We start from the raw sequence: 18,547 nt of genomic DNA, 5'->3' as shown, positions 1-18,547 counted from the left end.
GTTTGGGGAAAAGACTTTTTGGTTAAAGGAACTGGAAGGACATTTTACTGCTTCCTTCCTATCCCAAAGGAGGAACATGGAAGAGCCGTGTGTTCCTGAATGGATACTTTTCCATCAAAGGATCTGAAGACTATACCTCTGGAGAACAGTGAGCAAGATCAAAACTGAATTAATTCTGAGGGACCCCCACTTGGTATCTTCAGCCTAGGGGAAAAGCGAAAACTGGGACTCTGAGCGGAGTCTGTGTTACACCTTTTGTCTGGTCACTCGAGGACCTCATTTATCCATGCTCTGGAGGGTGTGTTTCCCTTGCCTTGGTAGAAGAAAAACGGAGAACTACAAGCGTCACCTGTACTAATAAGAATTGACGGTAACTGTGCCACTACCTATTCAGAGACGCTTTCAGCAAAAGTTTATATTTTGGACACTCCATTCGAGTCTCCTGCATTTTATTGGTGTCTACATCACTCCCAGGGATAAAGAATGTCCATCTCACCCAGGTAATAGAAGAGCTGTGTCACCCCTGCCACTCAGGGCTTGAAGGAGAAAGTCCTTCCATCTACCAGTAAAAGAACTGGCCCTGGGGTCTAAGAGACTGTGTAAGAGCTTTTGGAATTGAAGCCAGCCCTGAGATATACAAATTCTTTTATGGCCTCATTGGTAGTTACCTTCTGTTTGAAAATTGAGTGGCTTTGTGTGGCTGAAAAATACACACAGACCTTGTTACTTGTATCCCAGGATGGCATTGGACTACTGACTGTGTCTGTGCTGTGCAAGGATCTGTGAGTCTTCAGCGCTATACCATTTCTATTTAATGTTAATCGCCACTAACGTATACCGCTCATCGTCTCCACTTCCTATTGGCTGTCTGCTGTGCATTTGCCATTTACTGTTGTTGCAGTGTTTTGGGGTTTGTTTTTTTTTGTTATGACCTGCAGATTTTCCTGTGATGAAGCATAAGTGAAAGGTGAGGTGGTATCCCTCAGAGGCCCCCATCCCCCCATCGACTCCTCATTTAGAAGCCATGATGGACTCCTTCTTATGCCATTTAACAGCCCCATAGCTGGGAGCCATGGAGGGCAGGGAAGCAGCCATCTGGCTGCAGTCTGCAAGCATCGCTCAGCTCTAACGCTCACTATGACGTAGGATGTAGCAGGTGATATGCCGGGCTCGCCGGCCCTTCCTGCATGTATGGCTGAAGTTGGGCTCTCTCTACGAGGGATGTCCCTCATTGTGGGCTGGAAGCTGTTCCGTGGTTCCTAATGGAAGAAGGCGTAGAACTTCTTGAAGCAATGCGGCTGAACGAGTGGAGGGGTGGAAGACTGTGGTTAAGTCTCTGGGTGGTGACAGTGCTGCACTTACAGCACCTTCCTTTCCTTTGGAGGTCAATCTGAGGCATGGCTTGTACTAGCTAAACATAGAACTGTAATCTTGGACTCTGTGGTCTGCTTTAGTGTTCCTATAAAATTCTGTGGCTAAATGTTCCTCTCACATTGCCCACTAATTTTCATGTCAAGATTTCTCTGGCTGTATGGGAAGTTGTTTAACCCGGAACAATGCTGTGAAACCTTGTGTAAGTCTAACTGTGCTCCCAGTACACGGGGATACGGCAGTGCCTGAAAACTGGGTCCAATCCTTCACTCTACACTTCATTTTTCGCCCTAAGTTGCCTACAATATCTGCTGTGGACATGTATAAGAGGTATCTCCTGAAAGTCTTTAAGCTTCCAGCAGATGACATGCCATCCACGAGCAGGATCTACTATTTACCATCCTAGAAGTGAGTTGGGGCCCAAGCGGATGACCATAGGGTCAGACTTTCTTTGGACACTGGACCTACCAGGGCTCTTGGAAAGGTCTGCAGAGGAAGATGGCAAAAGGGCTATGCCGCTTGTGACATGTGTTTGAGCGAGATCACAACAGGATTATACATTTTTTTCATCAAAAACATGCCCTTTTCCTAGCTCAGAGGATCTGAGATTTCCCACAGCTCTGCAGAACCACTCAGGACAGTAGGAAGAAGATTGTACTTCTCTGTCCAGAGGCGTGTTCTCTGAGGACAGAAATGCTCATTCAATTTCCCTGTAAATATCTTATAAAATTATGAATAATTTTGGTGTTTGTTTTTTCAGCCTTCATAATTCAAATTTTTCCTCAATGCTAAGAAACTAAGGGCCTTATTTTCAAAAGGCCCGGCGACACGCGTAAAGCCCCGGGATGCGTGTAAGTCCCGGGGCTTGCAAATAGGGGCGGGGAGGCAGCGGGGCGGGGCCAGAGACCTCCGACACAGTGGCCATTTGCACATGGACACGCTTGCGCAATTTTAAAAATCTACCCCTAAGTGTGAAGCACCCATTTAGAGTGGGGTCAGCTGGTTACGGTGGGGAGAATTGTTCCCTTGCTCTGGGTTGTTGTAACATGAGCTTTGAATTGTTAGCCTGCTTGCATTCCTCAAATGTTATTTTTTTCTTTCTTTCCTCTGCTTCCAGGTATTCGATTCTCTTATTGTGGGCTACAGAAGCACTACACAGCAATATGAGACCTTAACATACACAAGGAGGTTGATTAACCTGGAACAATCTCTTGGTTTTTTTTTAATAGACGCTGTATACTATATTTCCTATGTAAAGGTATTATTGATGTAAAAATTTTGAATGGATGTAAATAAAAATTTTAAAAGAAAAATTAGACATACAGCAACAAGCCAAGAAACAGAGAGCCCAATATTTGAAACTAATTAGCTGGATAAGTAACAACCTATCCAGCTAAGTAGCGGTCATTGAATATCCAGCTACGTTCAGCAGCCACCATTTTGCCAGATAAGTCACTTATCCGGCTAACTAGATAGCCAGATAAGCTGTGGGCATGCAGCGGCGGATTGATATAGCACTACTTTGCTGGTTAACTTAGCAGGATAAGTAGTAATAATCATTCTTATTTGGTTAAGTTAACCAGATAAATTAGAAACTTAGCTGGATATAACTTATCTATCTACGTGGTACTTTTCATGGCCTATTCAGCAGCATAGCAGTGCTGCTAAATTTCCCATACACATTAGCCAAATAAATCTTATCCAGCTAACTCACATAAACATTTATCTTTGAATATTGGTCCCTAAGATGTTCTGTTTTGTTTGTGGTTCTACCTTTAGAGTATTGGTGAATGAATGTAAAATTGGCTAATCAATTGGCAAACTGAAATACTGCGAGTCTGTATGATGTAACCTACTTAAAGAGTAATCGTCACAGAGAACATGGATTAGAGCATATAGTGTTATTTTACTGCATGTGTTTGTGATTCTTCTACTGTAGTACAAGTCAAGTGCCAAAAAAATCCCAGGCATCTAGTTACACTGGAAACTAAAATTACATTCCCTCTGCAAGCTGCAAAGAACGGAGCTACCTCTGTGGCACACTGGACGGATGAGAGTGGGGGGGCAAAGAATGGGCTTGGGAGGATGGGGAGCAGGGAAGAACAGGCTGGAGGGACAGAGGAGGGAGCAGGCTAGAGGTACTGAGGGGCAAGAACAGACTGGAAGGGAAAAAGAAACTGGCAAGAGGAAAGCAAAGAAACTGAAAAAAATAGAGCAAGCAAAAAAGAAATAAAAGGAAATTATACAGAAAAGATATTTTCCCTGGATCTTAAAACTTTCGGCAGATGCCCAGGCTTTCAAATTATTTTTCCACCCGTCTATGCAATTTCCCTTATTTCTATCAGGGTAAGTAATGTACATGTATATATTTATCCTGGCACACAAGTGTGCATAAACATGTGTGTGCATATGCTACGCTGGGTTCTGTGTACACCAACTAATTTTCAAAGTGGACCTGCACGCGTACATTCACTTTGAAAATTCAGGCTGAAATCTGCATGTACTTTCTACAAATGGCCTTCAGCCCTGCATGACCTGCTGTAAAACTATCCTCCCTGCTAGTTTAACCTGATCCCTACTTCTCTCTTAACTGAATATACCTTTATGACTTTAATTATATTAGCTTTTCTTTAAACCATTTTTCCTCAACAGATATAGCCTTCACCTCTCCTCCTAGTTTAGATAACTTGTCTTCCTTTCAGCCCTTCTAGGATCCTAAAGTTGAAAGTTAAATCTGACATTCCGAACCAGCAGGATATTCCATCAGATAATTCCTGAGCCAATCAGGAAAGGTAATACAGAGAGATGAGGGTTTGTTGGAAAGTCTGCTTTAAGGGGCAGCATATGTCATTGGGAGGGTAGGTGAGGGGAAGGTGTAGAGTAGAGAAGAGCGAGAGAGACATGAGATCCTGTAGTCTGATGGATCTGTGCTGGACATCTGGGAAACCATCAATCCAGGGACTATTGTCCCCCTTTGCTGCCTTCTCCCTGGAGCTGAGTTGTAACATACATTGAATTTATTATAAGTGCCATGGACTGTCCTCACATCAGGGTATTTTTCTGGCTGATGGTTAAATATTTCTTAATGAGCTGTTTAATTTGGCAGACCTCAGCAGGTCAGTAGAGAGTTAGCTGAGCAAAGCTCACTGCCTTCAAGTCGATTAATGGGGTGCTTTTCAACCAAATGCTTGGCCATTCAAGCTTCTCCACATTCACTATCTAGGGAGGTACAGAAATCCCAACTGTATATGCAGGAACAGAAATGTCCGATGCCTGTTCACAGACAATTTAAACAGCGCTGCTTCTTAAATGGTAGCCTGCAACCTGAAGGGGTAAAAGAGCTGGCCAGCAATTGCAGCAGCCTGACACCAGGTTGTACTTTCCTTCACGGTCCATTCACTCCTCCCGTGGCAGCCTTCTGGATAAAAGGGGTTGGAGACCAGACCTATTGTGGATCCTGTTTTGCCTTCATTTCATACTGTGCAAAGCAGGCACTGCAAATGTCTGCTACCTAAGCTGTAGTTAAACTCTGGACTACCTGGAGGTTTTGGTGAAGGACACAGATAGAGTTACTTACAAACATTGGATATTCCACTTTTTTTTTCCAAGAATGGCTTCAAAGCAGATTACAATTAAATTATAGTGCACTACCAGGTACATTACCAGTGACATTTGTTGTAGTGTGGTGTGCATTCATAAATGCCCAGGCACAGTGGATGTTAATTCTTTACTAATGAACAGACTGGGGAAGGCCTGGTAGAACTGCCATGCCTTTTGCCTTCTCCTGGAAAGTGAGGTAGCACACTTGAAGAGGATGTGTTAATGGTACCTTGTTCCAGATTTTGGGTACACAGCAGCGGAAAGCCCATGGTCTTGGTGCAGGTCCGTTTTGTGGAAGTTGTGGGGTGGGGGGAGAATAGAAAGGCCTTTTGGGAGGGATCAGACTTGTCTGGTGTGGGTGTAAGAGGAAAGAGATACTCTGGAGCCTGCTTATTCAACACATTTAAAGACAAAGCATGGGGTTTTGAAGTTTATCCTGGTGTCTGCTGGTAGCCAGCGCAGTTTGGGGGCAGATTTTTTTAAAAGTATGCCCGCGCGTACTTTTGCTCGCGTGACCGGTGCAAACAAGAGTACGACGGATTTTAATAGATGTGCGCGTAGCCGCGCGTATCTTTTAAAATCAGGGGTCGGCACGCGCAAGGCTGCGCCAAGCCGCGCAGCCTGCCTCCGTTCCCTCCGAGGCCGCTCTGAAATTCGAGCGGCCTCGGAGGGAACTTTCCTTCCACACCCCCGCACCTTCCCCTCCCTTCCCCTACCTAACTCACCCCCCAGCCCTATCTAAATCCCCCCCTACCTTTGTTTGAAAAGTTACGCCTGCCCGAGGCAGGCGTAACTCGCGCGCACCGGCGGGCTGCTGGCGCGCCATCACCCGACCCGAGGGCTGGTCCGGAGGCCTCAGCCATGCCCCCGGAACGCCCCCGGGCCGGCACCACGCCCCCCGACATGCTCGCCGGAACACCCCCGAACCTCATGCCGCCCCCCACCCCCATCACGCTCCCCTAGCAAAGCCCCGGGACTTATGCGCGTCCCGGGGCTTGCGTGCGCCGCCGAGCCTATTCAACATAGGCTCTGCGCGCGCAGGGGGAGCTTGGGGCAGGTTTTCGGGGGGTACGCGTGTATCTTACGCACGTACCCCTTTGAAAATCTGCCCCTTTGGGTGGAAGGAGCCTTGTGTGATACATTGCTTTGGCCATTGCCAGAATTCTCCAATCCCCTGGGAACTGCCTGGAAAGACCTCAAAGGACTGAGGTTTTTTTTGTGGGCAAAACTCACACTCATGATTTCTATCTGTTTAGTTACATAGGGAAAAAAAACCAAACCATTAGCTGTGATATAAACATCCGTTTTTGTTTCTGAATAAGTGACCCTGAGTAAATGCGTCAGTGAAAGCTCTGGCTTTGTTCTTTTTGCACAGAGAGCTGGATCCAAACGACAGTGGGAGGCTGAACTCTTTTTTTTTTAATTTTTATTTTTTCTACAAATATATCTGAGATGATTTCTTTAAAGCTATTTTATTTATTTTTCTGATGTACTCTCGCCCTAGCTTGATACATTGTAGAAATCTCATCTTTGTGTAGCTTTCTTCATTCCAAATCCCATCAAATCTTCACTGGTGTGTACTGCGCCTTTCGTTCATCTTGCTGTGAATGTAAAAGTGACCCCCAAACCCTAGACCACCACCAAAACCTCACCTCGAGTTACTAGATGACCCTCCTATAGGGCTATAAATAGTATGAGTGCTTTATAAAGAATCTCTCTTTCTACCCCTTTTCCTTATCACTGGTGTTATTCATGCAAACTTTATAGCATTTTGATGAATCTAGGGGAAGATTTTTTTTAATGCAGTATTGGATTTATTTATGTATAGGGAGATGAAGAGAGGGAAAGGATACCATGAGAGATTTTACAATTGGTATTAATACCTCCCAGTGAATCCTAAGTGAATAATTACTATTTTACTATTGCACCATTATCTCAAGGAACGAAGGGCCCTGAAGGTCAGTGTTGCCTCTGTTGAAAAGATAGGTTGTGTTAGTATTAATTAGAAAAGGTCACTTCTCAGCATAATCTCCCACTTCACTCAGGGCTCATGTACCTGGGGGTGGGGGTTACACAAGTTTTGGGGTTACACAAGTTGTGGAGTGTGGCATCTCTTTATAGTGTCTGGAATAGGGTTGTACTCTCTTTTTTTTCAATTTAGCTTTGATTTAGTGTGCATCAAACCACTTGCATAGGCCCGGCGACGCGCGCATGTCCTGGGGCTTTGTGAACGGGACGGGGTGGGGGGGGCCGGTCCGGGGGCAGGGCGGGGGCTGGGTCCGAGGCCTCCAGCACAGCAGCCTTGGAGGGAATGGGGAAAGCCATCGGGACTCCTCTAGGGCTTGGCGCGTGCAAGGTGTACTAGTGTGCACCCCCTTGCACGTACTGACCCAGGATTTTATAACATGCATGCGATTGCGCGCACATGTTATAAAATCAGGCGTCCATTTGTGAGCACCGGCTAGCGCGCACAAATGTAGGCTGCGCACGTAGGTTTTAAAATCTGCCCCATACTCTCTTGTACAACACCCACTTTTCAGCAAGTCACCTTTTGGTTTAGAATTCACTGCTGGAAGATGTAGTAGACCAGACTGACAAACTGAAGAGTAGCAAATCACTTGGACCAGATGGTATACACCCCAGGATTCTGAAGGAATTAAAAAATGAAATTTCATATCTATTAGTTAAAATTTGTAACCTATCATTAAAATCATCCATTGTACCTGAAGACTGGAGGGTTGCCAATGTAACCCCGATATTTAAAAAGGACTCCAGGGGTGATCCCCGAAACTATAGACTGGTGAGCCTGATTTCAGTGTCAGGAAAAATCAGGGAAATTATTATAAAGAATAAAATCACAGGACATATAGCTGGACATGGTTTAATGCAGAGCTTTCCAAACTTTTCATGTTGGTGACACACTTTTTAGAGAAACATAATTTCACGACACGGTAATTCAGTCTACTAGTAAACCAGAGGTTAAAGGTTAAACGAACGAAACATATTTCGACAATTTATGTATGTTTCCTTAAATATATACATAAATAAAATGTTTCACAATACAACCTATCTCATGAAAACCTTAAATTTATATTAAAAATATATATTCCAAGATTCATGTTATTGTTATAATTTATGAGAAACAATAAAACAAATTGTCTGTCCCCCACACACTCATCTCTCTCCTCCCCCCAGCACATGTCTGGCCCCCACACACTCATATCTCTCCCCCTCAAGCACATGTCTGTCCCCCCAGCACGTTTGCCCCCCACTCACTCATCTCTCTCCCCCCCAGCACATGTCTGGCCCCCACACTCATGTACCTCGTCTTTTGATTGTTGCCAGTTAAGTGCTTCACTCCCTTCCATGATCACCAGACACTGCTGCTTGCAGTCAGTACTCCTCATGGCCAGGCTTCATCGGCAGCAGCAGCCAATGCAAGGATGGCTGGGCTCGTTCCACCCACCAAGCCCCCCAAAAAAATGTGATTGACAGCAAAAATCACCCAATAATAAGCAACCCATAAACTGAAAAAAAAAAGTGAATCTCTAGAAAAAAAAAAGCCCAAACTCGCATCAGAGTTGACCGGGGCTTGCGCGACACACCTGCACACTGCAGGCGACACACTAATGTGTCCCGACACACAGTTTGGAAAGCTCTGGTTTAATGGGACACAGCCAGCATGGATTTACCAAATAGAAGTCTTGCCTCACAAATCTATTTTTTAAGAGGTGAATAAACATGTGGATAAAGGTGAACCAGTAGATGTGGTATATTTGGATTTTCAGAAGGTATTTGACAAAGTCTCTCAAGAAAGACTTCTAAGGAAACTAAAAAGTCATGGGATTGGAGGCAATGTCCATTTGTGGATTATAAACTGGTTAAAAAACAGGAAACAGAGAGTAGGATTAAATGGTCTGTTTTCACAGTGGAAAAAGGTAAACTGGGGCATGTGGATCTGTACTTGGACCGGTGCTTTTTAATATATTTATAAATAATCTGGAGAGAGGTATGATAAGTGAGGTGATCAAATTTGCAGATGACACAACATTATTCAAAGCAGTTAAATCACAAGTGGAATGTGATAAATTGCAGGAGGACCTTGCAAGACTGGAATACTGGGCGTCTATATGGCAGATGAAATATAATGTGGGCAAGCGCAAGGTGATGCATATAGGGAAAAAGAACCCTTGCTGTAATTACACGATGTTAGGTTCTATATTAGGTGTTACCACTCAGGAAAAAGACTTGGGCATCATAGTTCATATTACATTGAAATTGTCAGCTCAGTGTGTTGTGGCAGTCAAAAAAGCAAACAGAATGTTAGGCATTATTAGGAAGAGAATGGCAAATAAAACAGAGGATGTCATAATGCCTCTGTATCGCTCCATGGTGAGACCGCACCTTGAATACTGTGTGCAATTCTGGTCACTGCATCTCAAAAAAGATATAGTTGCACTGGAGAAAATAAAAAGAAGGGCAACCAAAATGATAAAGGGCATGGAACGGCTCCCCTATGACGAAAGGCTAAAGCAGTTAGGGCTGTTCAGCTTGGAGAAGAGACGGCTGAGGGGGGATATGATAGAGGTCTACAAAATCATGAAAGGACTTGAATGAGTAAATGTGAATTGGTTATTTACTCTTTTAGATAACATAAGGACTAGGGCCATTCCATGAAGTTGGCAAGAGGCACATTTTAAAACTAATCTGAGAATATTATTTCACTTAATGCACAATTAAGCTCTGGAATTCATTGCCAGTAGATGTCATTAAAGCAATTAATATAGTTGGGTTTAAAAAAGGTTTGGATAAGTTCCTGGAGGAGAAGTCCATAAACTATTATTCATCAATAGGGAATAGCCATTACTTATTGCCAGCATTAGTAGCATGGGATCTATTTAACATGTGGGGACTTGCCAGGTACTTGTGACTTGGATTGGCCACTGTTGGACACAGGATACTGAGATTGATGGACCCTTATTCTGACCCAGGATGGCATCTCTTAAGTTATCTTATGTTCGTATATAATACTTGTATCTGAAGTGGCAGAATTATTATTTTTTTTAATATTAATATTTTTGGCTCACTAACATTTGAATCTTCAAGTAAATGAGTGACGTACATAAAGCAGAGCTCACAAGACTCTTGGCTGGGGGAAAAAAGTGTAGTTATTTATTTTTAAGCACGTGATTCTTGAACATTATTTCATTAGCAAATTAATTTACAGCATCAACTTTCTTTACTAAGTCTAGGTCTAAAGAGTCGTCCTGTCAGGAACAGGATACCAGAAACAGATCCAAGTTGTTTGCTTTGTGCACATTACCTGTTATAACTCTCTAACTGAAATGTTCAATAAATATTTAACTGCCAGTCTGAATGAGATGAAATGCTTGGATATTTGCACAGTGATAAAGTCTGCTATCGAAGGCAGCAGCACGCTGGCTAGTAGTAGGCTGCAGTTAAGTAGCAGCGGATTTCAAAAACCAGGAAGTCCCACAGAAATAGTTTTACTGATTTGTCCATTCTGTTTCCACACAGTGAAAATCAGTTGGGAGACCGGCTGTGATCTTTTTTCAATCTAGTTACATAAAAGTGGTGTTTATAATTACACTCACTAGTTAGCCATCAAGAAGAAAACGAAGCTACTACATTTCCATGTGGCCTGTCACAACCTACCCTTTTTTTTTTTTTTTTAATTGAGCTTGCAAACAAAACCGTTTGCCATGTTATCATTCTCCTCAATTTGGGGGGCGATGTAATAAGAAAACAGATCTATTTTTCCGCACGTATTTTTTTAGCCCGCATGGCAAAAAAAAAGGGCGTCTCTGCGGGATGTTACAAGGGGACAGAATGTAAATGAGGTTTGAGCAAAACAACCCCGCAGAATACCTACTACACGCAGAATACCCAATACCCGCATAAAAGCCCCGATGCGGAAAGCTGGAGGAAAAACAGGCGCTGATGGAAAAATGTTGCAGACTCTTTTCTAACTATTTCAAGTTACCACTATTCAAAAATAATTTGTTTCAGCTCCTGCCACTTTGGTCCTTTTACTCTATGCTGGCGTTAGTGTGGTTATGTGTCCTTGCAGCCTTTTCCTTGTCTGGCACTCAGGGCCGCTCGGCAAGGATCAGCCCCGCTGGGAGAAAGCTGGAGATGGGACAGACAGACTGGCGATCTCTGGGGGACTACTGACAAGTGCCGACACCGCCCGCATGCACAGCATCGCCAGAAAATTTCTCTGCGCCCAGTATACACCTACAACATATCGCGGGTGTATATCGTGCCGGTAGCGGGAGAAAAACGAATGCTCGTATCGAGCGTCCATTTCCTAACCCGCCCTGACAGCCACCTTTCCTGGGTGCCCGATGCCGAGCTGGTGCTAGGGACGCACAATTTCCCCACACGTCCCCTTTTTACTGTGGCAGCTAATTTAAATATTAAACTGGGCGCCCTGGAGAGGTGGATCGGCATTGCCTTAGGAGAGCGGGTGCTCGATCATGAGCGCCCGTTTTACGCGCGCCAATGTTGCATCAGTCTGTAAAAGCATTAGCGCATACTTTGCACACATAGGGGCGGATTTTAAAAGGATTTACGCGGGGAACCACTCCTATGCATGCCGAGCCTATTTTGCATAGGCCTGGAGACGCGCGCATGTCCCGGAGCTTTGTGAAAGGGGTGGGGCGGGGAGTGAGTGGGGGGCCAGTCCAGGGGCGGGACCAAGGCCTCCAGCACAGTGGCCATTTGCCGCTGTGCTGGGGGATCGTGCGCCGGCAGCTGGCTGGCACGGGCAAGTTACACCTGCCAGAGGCAGGTGTAACTTACAAAATAAAGGTGGGGGGGGGGATTTAGGTAGGGCTGGGGGCGGGTTAGATAGGGGAAGGGAGGGGAAGGGTGGGGGGAGGGCGAAGGAAAGTTCCCTCCGAGGCCACTCCGATTTCAGAGCGGCCTCGGAGGGAATGGGGAAAGCCCCTAGGGCTCGGCGCACGCCTTTGCGCGCGCATGTTATAAAATCAGACGTACATTTGTGCGCGCCGGGTAGTGCGCACAAATGTAGGCCTCGCGCGTAGGTTTTAAAATCTGCCCCATAGTTAATGCGAGTAGTCAAAGTGCGCACAAGTTTGGAAATCCCACATCCCATTTCAGTTCACTCACTGGTAGTCCATTGACTCTTTCCAACCTTCGCTCGATATAGTTGAACACTATTTGTCCTTCTAAAGTCCCAATCCCTAGATCATTTGACAATACTACTGTCTCAAACCAATCCATAACCCTATTAGACTTTGTATATAGTTTTGAGTTATACCTCTGTTTTTCAGCAATTCTTGATCCTGGTTTGTACACCCTTGATTCAATGTATTTGCTCTCTACGAGGCACTGTTAATGTTACAATGTAAACCAAATTGATTTGTAACCTCTTACAAGAATTTCGGTATATAAAACTGTTAAATAAATAAATAAATAAATGTGTGTGCCTTTTTACTCTCCTGACCTGAACACACCCCTGGGGATGCCTCCTCTTCACTCGGCTGAAGCCTGTGTATGCTTTTAGCTGGATAGAGACTGCCAGTTTTCAGGCAAATAAGCTTTGAAAATTCCTCTCTATATCTTTAAATTGGAACATGTTTCCTGGCATTTGGAATTCCATTTCAACACCACCGCATAACAAATAATGACTCTTGGCAACTTTTGAAGTCTTCTACTAAAAATGTTTTACTTCTGAAACCTCCTAAGCTGGACACTGTGAAGTCCATATTCAGCCACTGTGTGTCTTGACTAGTTAGCTAGATAAACTCATCTGGTTAACTTAATTGATATATTCAGTGGCGCAGCCACACCACTGATTGATTATATTAGGCTATCTTAAAGTTAGCATAAGTAGTTTATTTGGCTAACTTTAGGACAACTCTGTGGGCCGGCTAGAGTTATCTGGCTAACTCAACTCCTCCCAGGTATGCCCCCAGAATACCCCAACTTATCCAGCGAAATTCTAGTTGGCTAACTTATTATCTGGGTTATCCGGCTAAATGCTTTTGAACATGGACCTTTGCATATTGCTGCTGTGCTTCTTGCAACATGAACCGCACATGCTATGTGCAGAGTCATCACTTCTCTGTGCATCAGAAGTGGTGTCACAGGGGTCAGAGAACTCTGGTGCAGAATCATGACCCTAATATAAGTGTCATTTTCAGTTGGTAACTTGTGGTCAAAGCAACAAGGGAACAGGGTGATGCATTGTAATCCTATCCAACAGCTTTACACAACTGGAAGTGAAAATCAGAGATCCTGGGAGAAGAAAATCCGAGCATAAATGAAACGACAGCCTGTGAATAGGACTTTGTTATTTTGCACAATTGGCTTTAATTCTATTATAATAATTGTGCTGTAATGGACGGCAGATCAGAAAGGAAATGAAAAGGTTTCCACTCCTATTCATATCTCTGGAGCAGAAGAGCAGGTCGGCAGGATTCCTGAGGCTATAACTGGCCATGAACAATATGAAAACTTTTAAGAACCAGGTACTCTGCACAGTCTGCAATACATCTGAACTAAAAACAATTTAAAGCTATCAATGATAACAATAAATGCATTTTAGGTTAAGCATAGCATTCCATATTTTCTGGTGTCTCTATTACCACTACAAACCCACTTCATTGTCTGTAAACTAATTGGGAAGGCAGTGAGTAATCTTAGAGCTCAGTGCCATGGAGATTTCATGATGCAATATGGATACAGCAGTACAGATGCTACGTTAGTCCACCCTAACACAAGAAATGAAGATTAGCCCAAGAAAATTGTAGGGGGCATTATTTTTTTATTGGACTACCTTAGTACATTTGACTCTTGAAAGCTAGCCAGAGATTTATTAAATTAGTCCAATAAAAGATTATCATCTAAGAATGTTTTTTTGGTTGAACTTTCTGATGCAACGTGACAATGTTAAATGTATTAGCATTCCCATGGCAGCTGTAAACATGCCTTGGCACCAAGGGGTTAAATACTTGAAATGTGGTGATAGAATTGTTGCAATCTAAACCCAACAGAAAGACAGCAGGCTTCAATTAACATTTATAGTTTAGCTACCTGGTGCAGGGGTGTGGGCTGACTGTGTTGATAATGCACCACAGAATTTGCTGATGCCATTAGAGGCATGCACAGGAAAATTTGTATTCATTATATTTTGTTTTGCTTTCTTTTTTCATTGTATTAATTTGCTCTGTGTTACTTTCACAAGTAAAATGCACACAAGTATGTTACATTCATAAAAAAATTGTGTGGAAAGAAATGAAACAGATTAAAACAAATTCATATTTATAGCAACCTTGTAACTCAAGAACAAATTAAGTGCATGCTTTTATTTAAATAAGAAGGATAATGAGCTTCTAAGCTCATATTCCCCTATGCACTACAGCATATTCTCATGGTCATTTGGTTGTGAGAAAATTAATGGCAGGGCAGTGATGGGAAAAGATGTTAGCATGCCAACCTTGTATTACAGAGTCGCTGTGTTAACCTCTTCATCAATTCCTCCCACAGAAAAAAGGCCATCTAGATGCCGATTGCTCCTGTTACAGTTTGCGGCTCGCAGCACTGTCCAGCGAACCATTTCACGTTCCCCAGTGTTTCCAGCACTGCTTCAAGGCCTGCATTCTGCCCGCCCTTGGCCACAGCTGGGAGCAGCTGGGAATGCTGCAGGGACCCCTTATGCGAGTGACGCTGCCATGCCTCTAACGCGGCTTCACTGCCGCTGCCTTCCTGCTCCTCCTCCTGAGTCCCCATAGGCGCGCGTGCATGCCACTTAGCAGCACTGAAAATGCCAGTGGTGGGAAAAGCCCGTGGCGCCCAGCAATGACATCGGCGGTTCCCCACTATTTAAGCACAACCCCTGCGCTCCCTGTCACTGCTTCAGCACTTTCGAGTAGTGCGTGTTGCTCCTGCCTTCCTGCCTTGCCTTGTCCAGCATCTCATCCAGCCTTCTTCCCTTTTCCTTGTCTTTGTGTGTCTTCATCCATTCCAGCCTCATCTCTTGGTATTGCCCCCTTACTGTGGACCTGACCATGTTTGCCTGTCACCTGGACCTGACCTCTTTCTTTGGACCTGAACATGTCTGCCTGCTGCCTGCCCCAACCCTTGGCCTGTCTCCATATATCCAGCTTGCTGTCTGTTTTGATACTGGAGTGCCCTTGGATTCTTGCTCTCTCCTCCGCCCTAGAGACCCACTTAAGTCCTGCCAGCTGCCAGAACCCAAGGGCTCAACCTGCGGGGGAAGCAGTGGGTACAGGTGAAGCTCCAGACTGTCCTGCTATAGGGCGTGCTCGCCAGCTGCCAGTGTAGGCCTGGTAGGTTCACCTACAAGGCTGTGTCAACTATGCCATAGCACAAAGGCTTCACTTCCACACCAATCATTACAGCTCCCTTGCCTTAATGTCATAAAAAGCTTGCAAACATCCCCAATGCTTCTGCTGCTCCTCCAACACAACAACAAGGCCGCCCAGAGCTCCTAGAAGCCTACCTAATCCTTCCAAGGTCTCCCTCGTCCCCCATGCACTTCTACAGGCAGAATGAGAGGTGCTCCTTTTGTCTTGCCTAATACTGTCAAAATCATGCCAGGTTCACCCACCTCACACTTTGGCCACATATAGGTTAAAATGTCAAGGAGTGCTGAGTTAGAAACCATTTTGACAATAATGGGCATGAGAGAAGAAGGTAAGCACCCCTCCTCCTGCCAGGATGAAGCAGGAAATGGTTCATGGAGGCCTGGAACCGGCAGAGGTTTAAGGCATGGGCAGCCCAAGTTCAGATTATGAATTTCAGGGAGATGTGTAGGACTGAGTTGGGAAGAGAAGCAAAAAAGGTCATAGTACATGTACACAACCACCCCCACCAAAACAAAAATCATTAAAAAAGAAAGAATTTGCTAAATGCTGCAGGATATTGCTTTAATATAAGAAAATCCTTGTCACCCATTTGTTGTCAGATATTACATTTAGTATTAGGCCAAGTTAAGCAGCACCCTGTGTAGTACCAGGTTGAACACACTAAACTGTATTAAATAATGTGCTATTATGTATGTAGCAGGTAATTATTTGTAGTGCCCTACCGGGTTTCTAGTAAAAAGATTAGTCCATCAGGACAGGTTGAAGAACGTAGGTTATCTGGTTTACAGCTCCCTTATGTGGGTTGATGGATTGGTTGAAGCCCTTTGCTATATAAAGCTGAGCCAACCTGTGTTAGTTGTGGATTTTTAGTTTCACTTTTGAGGAAGCAGGAGTGCTTTTATTTTAGTTCCTGTTTCTTTTCCCATTTTCATTAATTTTGAGAACAGAAGAGCCCTGAGTCCAAATGTCTGAAGGTTGGGTTCAGGAAAGAATGGAAAAGGTTTTCGTCTTCCCTTGTGTTCCTACTTTTGAAGTTCTTGTGAAGGAAGTTTTATCCATGCTTCCTACTATTTTTTCGGACATTTTGAGACTTAGCCCTATTTTTTGTTTGCCATCTGAATTCCCCTTGCCATAGGATTTCACCCCCACCATCTGCAGAAGTTTTAAAGAGAATGGCACATCCAACAATGTCCTTGAAGAGGACGGGAGAAGTATAGAAGAACAATGGCACCCATCCGGTGTTAACCATTTTAAATATCTCCAAGATTTTCTAAAGAAGTGTTGGAAGATGCCATCCTGGTACCAATAAGGGAATGAAGAGGTTGGAGAAGCTGTTAGAAGTCTACACAAGACGACTAAGGTATGACAAATTGGGAAATGAAATATATCATTTAGCTCACTCAATAAATAGTACATCTTGTGCAGCCAGATAGCGGTTGAATACTGGCTCCAATATGTCACAAATCTGAGTGAGGCCAAGAGATTTTCTCTGTACCAAACTAGGATGGAAGAACAGCAAGGATTTTGAACTTTCCTTTATGCCTTAAAACTGGAAAATGCAGACATTACAGAAAAACAACTAAGATTATACAAAGGCCGCTTCTTTGCTCCTGCTCCTGTGACCAACCTGTATCCCTACCAGCGTTTGAAAACAGATGCTTGCTCGAGATCTATGTATCTTGGCACCAAGCATTCCTGCCATGCACAGAGGCTCTTTGCCAAAAGAGAGAAGAGAGGAGAGAGACTACACCAAGCTTCAATCACTGACTATTTATTCATGTGGTAAGTAAACAAACTTTATCTCCTAATTATGTTGAGAAGGTCAGAGAATGGATGCTAAATAATGTAGGGTTAATAAGGCTGTAATATTTGTGAAATCTGTGCAGACTTTTCATTGATTGTTGTGTCAGTTTAGAAACTGTGAGAAAGTATCTGTCTTGAATCACTGAAGCAGTTGACATATATTTGTGTAATACCTAATCAATTATGTTTAACTGATAAAAACTCTTAATAAATAAATTCCTGAATTTAGACAATTCAAGGAGGTTCTTTATTAGGAATCCAACCCTAAATACATATTCATTGTGGATATCCTGAAAACCCGACTGGCTGGGGGGGGTGGCTCGTAGGACGGGTTTGAGCACTCCTGCTCTAAGCAATACATACTTAGAAGTTGTAGTCTTCCCTATACTGGCCTCCCCCAAACCTGGATGGTAAAACAGATTGTGAAATGCTAACTGAGATTAGATGGGCTAACAAACATACAGGCCGATACAGTAATTTGAAATGACAGGCACCAGGAAGTGGATCCCAACTTTAACCCAAGAAAACCTAAAAACCTAAAATCCCCTCCTCCCGAAGCGACTCGACATGTAAAATATGTGAATAAGTGTAACCAACTTACTTTTTGTTTCTTTTTCAGCCCTTTCAGCCTTCTCTGCTGTCCTCCGGAGGGGGCAGCCGGTGGCAAAAGCGGTTTCCAGTGGCCCCCGCCGGCGAAGACGGACGAACGCATGCCCGTAGTGCACGGGCGCTCAAGCCAATGAAAGCACATGGACGGGCATGCGTGACGTACGCCGTGACGTCACGCACGCGTGTTCATGTGCTTTCATTGGCTTGAGCGCCCGTCAATTTGGGCTTTTATGTTTAGTGTTAGTAATGTTTGGTTAGTCAGTTTAGTCTTTGTCAGTCTTGTTTCCCCAGGGTTCCCTTAGTCCAGTCACTCTTACCACAGTCAGTACCACCCTTACCTGCACGCTTCCCTGAGTCCATCCTTACCAGCACCCAGTTCCGGTATTCTGATCACTTTTACCTGCATTCACTTTCACACATACCTCCATGCTGTTCCTGTGTACAAAGCTGACCCTTACCTCCACGCACCTTGTATTAGACTCCCTCCAGCCAGCTCCCACCACCACCGGCATCCTCTGCATAACCCTCAGTTTCACAAAGCTCCAGACAGTTTCCACACATTCCTGCCTGCACTAGCCAGTATCAGAGGCTCTACCACACACTCCTGTTTCTCTCCACCCTGAGTCACCCCTACAGGTGGTGTTCACTACACCTGATCAGTACCCAATCGTAACAACTGCTTCATGAAACAATTGGTCCTAGAACTGATAGGGGGTACAATGTTAGATCTAGTTCTCAGTGGAATGCAGGATCTGTTGCAAAGGATAATGGAGGTGGAGCTGTTT

At 44.2% G+C, this 18,547-nt stretch overlaps 1 protein-coding gene across 3 annotated transcripts in view; it reads right to left on the bottom strand.

Annotated features, from left to right (window-relative positions):
* LOC115084420 (ubiquitin-conjugating enzyme E2 E2) overlaps positions 1-18,547 on the bottom strand; it is a 537,898-nt gene that overhangs the window by 145,118 nt on the left and 374,233 nt on the right. The window lies entirely within an intron of this gene.

The sequence above is a fragment of the Rhinatrema bivittatum genome, chromosome 2, assembly GCF_901001135.1.
Source record: "Rhinatrema bivittatum chromosome 2, aRhiBiv1.1, whole genome shotgun sequence".
NCBI classification, from domain to species: Eukaryota; Metazoa; Chordata; class Amphibia; order Gymnophiona; family Rhinatrematidae; genus Rhinatrema; species Rhinatrema bivittatum.
Note: the sequence above shows the minus strand (reverse complement) of the source record. Positions and strands in the feature narration are given on the sequence as shown.